Here is a 7,776-nt window from a genome sequence, read left to right on the forward strand (position 1 = left end):
CTTCGTCAGCCCGGCTCGGCCCGTTCCTGCTCCCCGCACCAAGTCAGTGGTGCGCTTCGTCAGCCCGGCTCGGCCCGTTCCTGCTCCCCGCACCAAGTCAGTGGTGCGCTTCGTCAGCCCGGCTCGGCCCGTTCCTGCTCCCCGCACCAAGTCAGTGGTGCGCTTCGTCAGCCTGGCTCGGCCCGTTCCTGCTCCCCGCACCAAGTCAGTGGTGCGTTTCGTCGGCCCGGCTCGGCCCGTTCCTGCTCCCCGCACCAAGTCAGTGGTGCGCTTCGTCGGCCCGGCTCGGCCCGTTCCTGCTCCCCGCACCAAGTCAGTGGTGCGCTTCGTCAGCCCGGCTCGGCCCGTTCCTGCTCCCCGCACCAAGTCAGTGGTGCGTTTCGTCAGCCCGGTTTGGCCCGCTCCTGCTCCCCGCACCAAGTCAGGGGTGCGTTTCGTCAGCCCGGCTCGGGCCGTCCCTGCTCCCCACACCAAGCCAGTGGTGTGCGTCGTCAGTCCGGCACAGCCCGTGCCTGTTCCACTGGTGCCTGGTTCGGCACGGGTCAGCTGCTTCACGCCGGAGCTAGAGCAATCCGCTCCACCAGTGGGCAGTCCAGCTCCGGTCAGCAGGGCCAGACCGGACCAGCGGTACTTTGGGGGGTTAGAGAGCGAGTGGGGATCATGCCCGGAGCCGGATCCACCGCCTAGGCGGAGTGCCCACCCGGTCCCTCCCCTGTTGTGTTTGGTTGGCGCGGTCGGAGTCCGCGCCTTTAGGGGGGGGTACTGTCACGCCCTGGCTCGGGGGACTCTCGTATGTTGAGCCAGGGTGTTAGTTTCTATGTTTTGTGTTGTAGGTTGTGGGTCTAGTTTTGCTTTTCTATGTTGGCCAGGGTGGCTCCCAATCAGAGACGGCTGTAGCTCGTTGTCTCTGATTGGGAGTCATACTTAGGTAGCCGTTTGGCACTCATTCATTGTGGTTTCTTGTTCTTATTTGGTTTGTGTTCAACCGTAGACATCACGTTATCGTCTGTTGTTTTGATCGTGTGATCATTCTCTAAATAAATATGTTCACCTTCAACGCTGCGCATTGGTCCTCCTCCTTAGACGATCGTGACACACAGCAGACATATTGAGCGCTCTGTATTGTGTATTGTGATATTGTATTGATAACGGCCTATTGTATATAGCCTAATTTAGTGTTGAAAGGAATTCTTAAACAAAGGTTGAGTTTCCTTTTCTCCCAATTAAGAGGGTTAAACCCTTTTAAATGAACAACATCTGTTTTCCAGCTGTTCATCATGATCAGATTTCGGTAAAACATGAATCAACAATTTATTCGCTCTCAGTTCTGGACATTATAAAAAGGTTTTATTTAACAAAAAATCCCTATGAAACCTCTGGTTATTATTCCAGTAAACTACCTCCATGCAGAACCTTTGTGGAAACAGGTTTTTGCGGTTCACCTCAATCCAAACATATTCATACCCATATGTAAAAATGTATGCACACATGACTGTAAGTCGCTTTGGATAAAAGCGTCTGCTAAATGGCATATTATTATTATTATTATTATTATATCCTATGTGAACAGCTCGTTTGATTCACTAAGCGTTCCCCGTGCTGTTTGCCCCAGAGACTGAAATGGGAGAAAGAAGGGAGGAGGGAGGGAGAGGTAGAAAGGAGAAAGGGAGGGGGGGAGGGTGATGTTAGGTTGTGGTTAGCCCCTGCATGCTCCAAATGAAATATGATTGGTTTGTGCACTCGTGGATTGACATGCCCGCACCGCAGCTGAAACCTGTTAACTCGATGTGCACTGACTGGTCAGGACGAAGAGTCAAACCTGTTGTGACTGACGCATGGCAAATATTATGGTTGGTCCACCGGGCCGCCAACCCAGTGGTGGAAAGTAAGATACAGGGTCATAATAGGAACAAAGTGGGGTGGTGAGTGTGTGTGTGTGTGTGTTTGTGTGTGTGTGTGTACGTACATACATGTGTTTGTGTATGGGTCCCAATATGTGTGAGACAGACAACATAATACAATGTGACAGACGTTAATCGTTCCTAAACATCAGTTTGAATGTTATAAACAAACATGGCATGGACTTATTTTGCATTATTTTGGGACATGGCACAGCAGCATTATAACACAGTACACAGGAGGGAGAGTAGTATGTGAACCAGGAATTTGTACGTACCATACTAGGGAAAGGTTGCCTTCCCATCAGCATAGAGAAAAAGTCCTCTGCCTAGCATTGCGCCAGATCACCTGAACAAGTTCAGGCCCCTATCTCTCTCTCTGGTTAATCCTGGAGCGGCTAATGTGGATTTAGCGCCGACTCATGCGAGGGTCCGATTAAATCAAGCCTCCCAAAGCCGCTGGTGGTGGTGGAGGGGTGGGTCCTGCAGTAGTGGGACAGCAGCATGAGAAACACAATAAGGGCCTCTCTCTCTCTCTCTCTCTCTCTCTCTCTCTCTCTCTCTCTCTCTCTCTCTCTCTCTCTCTCTCTCTCTCTCTCTCTCTCTCTCTCTCAATTCAATTTCAATTTAAGGGCTTTATTGGCATGGGAAATGTATGTTAACATTGTAGAGCTCATCACTAAGCTAAGGATCCTGGGACTAAACACCTCCCTCTGCAACTGGATCCTGGACTTCCTGACGGGCCGCCCCCAGGTGGTAAGGGTAGGTAACAACACATCTGCCACACAGGGGCCCCTCAGGGGTGCGTGCTCAGTCCCCTCCTGTACTCCCTGTTCACCCATGACTGCATGGCCAGGCACGATTCCAACACCATCATTAAGTTTGCCGACGACACAACAGTGGTAGGCCTGATCACCAACAACGATGAGACAGCATATAGGGAGGAGGTCAGAGACCTGGCCGTGTGGTGCCAGGATAACAACCTCTCCCTCAACGTGACCAAGACAAAGGAGATGATTGTGGACTACAGGAAAAAAAAGAGGACTGAGCACGCCCCCATTCTCATCGACGGGGCTGTAGTGGAACAGGTTGAGAGCTTCAAGTTCCTTGGTGTCCACATCACCAGCGAACTATCATTGTCCAAACACACCAAGACAGTCGTGAAGAGGGCACGACAAAGCCTATTCCCCCTCAGGAGACTGAAAAGATTTGGCATGGGTCCTCAGATCCTCAAAGAATTCTACAGCTGCACCATCAAGAGCATCCTGACTGGTTGCATCTGGTATGGCAACTGCTCTGCCTCCGACAGCAAGGCACTACAGAGGGTAGTGCGTATGGCCCAGTACATTACTGGGGCCAAGCTTCCTGCCATCCAGGACCTCTATACCAGGCGGTGTCAGAGGAAGGCCCTCAAAATTGTCAAAGACTCCAGCCACCCTAGTCATAGACTGTTCTCTCTGCTACCGCACGGCAAGCGGTACCGGAGTGCCAAGTCTAGGTCCAAAATACTTCTCAACAGCTTCTACAAGCCATAAGACTCCTGAACAGCTAATCATGGCTACCCGAACTATTTGCACTGCCCCCCCACCCCATCTTTTTACGCTGCTGCTACTCTGTTAATTATTTATGCATAGTCACTTTAACTCTACCCACATGTACATATTACCTCAACTACTTCAACCAGCCAGTGCCCCCGCATATTGACTCTGCACCGGTACCCCCCTGTATATATAGCCTCCCTACTGTTATTTTATTTTACTTCTGCTCTTTTTTTCTCAACACTTTTTTGTTGTTGTTTTATTTTTATTTTTTTATTTAAAAATAAATGCATTGTTGGTTAAGGGCTGTAAGTAAGCATTTCACTATAATGTCTACACCTGTTGTATTCGGCGCATGTGGCCAATAAAATTGGATTTGATTTGATTTGAAGTAGATAGTAAACAAAAGTGAAATAAACAATAAATATTAACAGTAAACATTACACTCAGAAATTCCAAAAGAATAAAGACATTTCAAATGTCATATTTTGATTATATACAGTGTTGTAACAATGTGCAAATAGTTAAAGTACAAATGGGAAAATAAATAAACATAAATATAGGTTGAATTTACAATGGTGTTTGTTCTTCACTGGTTGCCCTTTTCTTGTGGCAACAGGTCACAAATCTTGCTGCTGTGATGGCACACTGTGGTATTTCACCCAGTAGATAAGGGAGTTTATCAAAATTGGTTTGTTTTCTAATTCTTTGTGGAGCTGTGTAATCTGAGGGAAATATGTGTCTCTAATATGGTCATACTTTGGCAGGAGGATAGGAAGTGCTGCTCAGTTTCCACCTCATTTTGTGGGCAGTGTGCACATAGCCTGTCTTCTCTTGAGAGCCAGGTCTGCCTACGGAGGCCTTTCTCAATAGCAAGGCCATGCTCACTGAGTCTGTACATAGTCAAAGCTTTCCTTAAGTTTGGGTCAGTCACAGTGGTCAGGTATTCTGCCACTGTGTACTCTCTGTTTAGGGCCACATAGCATTCTAGTTTGCTCTGTTTTTTTGTTAATTCTTTCCAATGTGTCAAGTAATTCTCTTTTTGTTTTCTCATGATTTGGTTGGGTCTATTTGTGTTGTTGTTGTTGTCCTGGGGCTCTGTGGGGTCTGTTTGTGTCTGTGAACAGAGTCCCAGGACCAGCTTACACAGGGGACTCTTCTCCAAGTGCATCTCTCTGTAGGTGATGGCTTTGTTATGGAAGGTTTGGGAATCGCTTCCTTTTAAGTGATAATAGAATTGAATGGCTCTTTTCTGGATTTTGATAATTAGCGGGTATCGGCTTAATTCTGCTCTGCATGCATAATTTGGTGTTTTACGTTGTAAACTGAGGATATTTTAGCAGAATTCTGCATGCAGAGTCTCAATTTGGTGTTTGTCCCATTTTGTGAATTCTTGGTTGGTGAGCGGACCCCAGACCTCACAACCATAAAGGGCAATGGGTTCTATAACTGATTCAAGTATTTTTAGCCAGATCCTAATTGGTATGTCAAATTTTATGTTCCTTTTGATGGCATAGAAGGCCCTTCTTGCCTTGTCTCTCAGATCGTTCACAGCTTTTTGGAAGTTACCTGTGGCGCCGATGTTTAGGCCGAGGTATGTATCGTTTTTTGTGTGCTCTAGGGCAACGGTGTCTAGATGGAATTTGTATTTGTGGTCCTGGCAACTGGACCTTTTTTGGAACACCATTATTTTTGTCTTACTGAGATTTACTGTCAGGGCCCAGGTCTGACAGAATCTGTGCAGAAGATCTAGGTGCTGCTGTAGGCCCTCCTTGGTTGGTGACAGAAGCACCAGATCATCAGCAAACAGAAGACATTTGACTTCAGATTCTAGTAGGGTGAGGCCGGGTGCTGCAGACTATTCTAGTGCCCTCGCCAATTCGTTGATATATATGTTGAAGAGGGTGGGGCTTAAACTGCATCCCTGTCTCACCCCACGGCCCTGTGGAAAGAAATGTGTGTGTTTTTTGCCAATTTTAACCGCACACTTGTTGTTTGTGTACATGGATATTATAATGTCGTATGTTTTTCCCCCAACCCCACTTTCCATCAATTTGTATAGCAGACCCTCATGCTAAATTGAGTCAAAAGCTTTTTTTAAATCAACAATTGAGAGAAGACTTTGCCTTTATTTTGGTTTGTTTGTTTGTCAATTAGGGTGTGCAGGGTGAATACGTGGTCCGTCGTACGGTAATTTGGTAAAAAGCCAATTTGACATTTGCTCAGTACATTGTTTTCACTGAGGAAATGAACTAGTCTGCTGTTAATGATAATGCAGAGGATTTTCCCAAGGTTGCTGTTGACGCATATCCCACGGTAGTTATTGGGGTCAAATTTGTCTCCACTTTTGTGGATTGGATTCAGTCCTTGGTTCCAAATATTGGGGAAGATGCCAGAGCTAAGGATGATATTAAAGAGTTTAAGTATAGCTAATTGAAATTTGTGGTCTGTATCTTTTATCATTTCATTGAGGATACCATCAACACCACAGGACGTTTTGGGTTGGAGTGTTTGTATTTTGTCCTGTAGTTCATTCAATGTATTTGGAGAATCCAGTGGGTTCTAGTAGTCTTTAATAGTTGATTCTAAGATTTGCATTTGATAATGTATATTTTTTTGCTGTTTGTTCTCTGTTATAGGGCCAAAAAGATTGGAGAAGTGGTTTACCCATACATCTCCGTTTTGGATAGATAGCTCTTCGTGTTGTTGTTTGTTTAGTGTTTTCCAATTTTCCCAGAAGTGGTTAGAGTCTATGGATTCTTCAATTACATTGAGCTGATTTCTGACATGCTGTTCCTTATTTTTCCGTAGTGTATTTCTGTATTGTTTTAGTGATTCACCATAATGAAGGCGTAGGCTCAGGTTTTCTGGGTCTCTATGTTTTTGGTTGGATAGGTTTCTCAATTTCTTTCTTAGGTTTTTGCATTCTTCATCAAACCATTTATCACTGTTGTTACTTTTCTTTGGTTTTCTGTTAGAGATTTTTAGATTTGATAGGGAAGCTGAGAGGTCAAATATACTGTTTAGGTTTTCTACTGCCAAGTTTACAACTTCACTATTACAGTGGAATGTTTTGTCCAGGAAGTTGTCTAGAATGGATTGAATTTGTTGTTGCCTAATTGTTTTTTGGTAGGTTTCAACACTACTTTCCTTCCAGCTATAGCATTTCTTAATATTATTCAGTTCCTTTGGCTTTGATGCCTCATGATTGAGTATTGCTCTGTTCAAGTAGACTGTGATTTTGCTGTGGTCTGATAGGGGTGTCAGTGGGCTGACTGTGAACACTCTGAGAGACTCTGGGTTGAGGTCAGTGATAAAGTAGTCTACAGTACTACTGCCAAGAGATGAGCATTAGGTGTACCTACCATAGGAGTCCCCTCGAAGCCTACCATTGACTATGTACATACCCAGTGTGCGACAGAGCTGCAGGAGTCGTGACATGTTTTTGTTGGTTATGTTGTCGTAGTTGTGCCTAGGGGGGCATATGGGGGAGGGAATGCTGTCACCTCCAGGTAGGTGTTTGTCCCCCTGTGTGCTGAGGGTGTCAGGTTCTTGTCCAGTTCTGGCATTTAGGTCGCCAGAGACTAGTACATGTCCCTGGGTCTGGAAATGATTGATTTCCCCCTCCAGGATGGAGAAGCTGTATTCATTAAAGTATTGGGATTCTAGTGGGGGGATATAGGTAGCACACAGGAGGACATTTTTCTCTGTTGAGATAATTTCCTTTTGAATTTCTAACCAAATGTAAAATGTTCCTGTTTTGATTAATTTTATAGCGTGAGTTAGGTCTGCTCTATACCAAATTAGCATACCCCCTGAGTCCCTTCCCTGTTTCACACCTGGTAGTTTGGTGGATGGGACTACCAGCTCTCTGTAACCTAGAGGGCAACCAGTGGGTCCGTCTCCTCTATACCGTGTTTCTTGTAGGATGACAATGTCTGTATTTCCGATTTCTTTGGTGAAGTCCAGATTCCGGCTCTTTAGGCCAAAGGCAGATGACCTCAGGCCTTGGATATTCCAGGATGAAATAGTGAAGGCTTTGTGTTCCATAAAGTGTCTAATGTTGTTGGTTGTGTGGTTTGGCCTCAGGCCAGTAATTGTGAGCAGAGCCTGCTGAGCATCTGGTACATGCCATTGGCTTGGGCTAGTGTAAGAGTGTGTGTTGGGCCTCTTTGCCTGCTCACGACCTGGGCGTATGTGTGACTTTCATGTTGAGGCCCTCTTTGTGGGAGTGGAGGGCTTGGGGTGGGTAGGAGGGGCATAGGTCTGATCTGAGGGGGCCTAAATGGGGTGTGGGCATGGTTGACTTGGGGGGGAGTTAATTGGTGGGGGTGGGGGTG

Source organism: Coregonus lavaretus, assembly GCF_964263955.1.
Source record: "Coregonus lavaretus genome assembly, chromosome: 13".
NCBI classification, from domain to species: Eukaryota; Metazoa; Chordata; class Actinopteri; order Salmoniformes; family Salmonidae; genus Coregonus; species Coregonus lavaretus.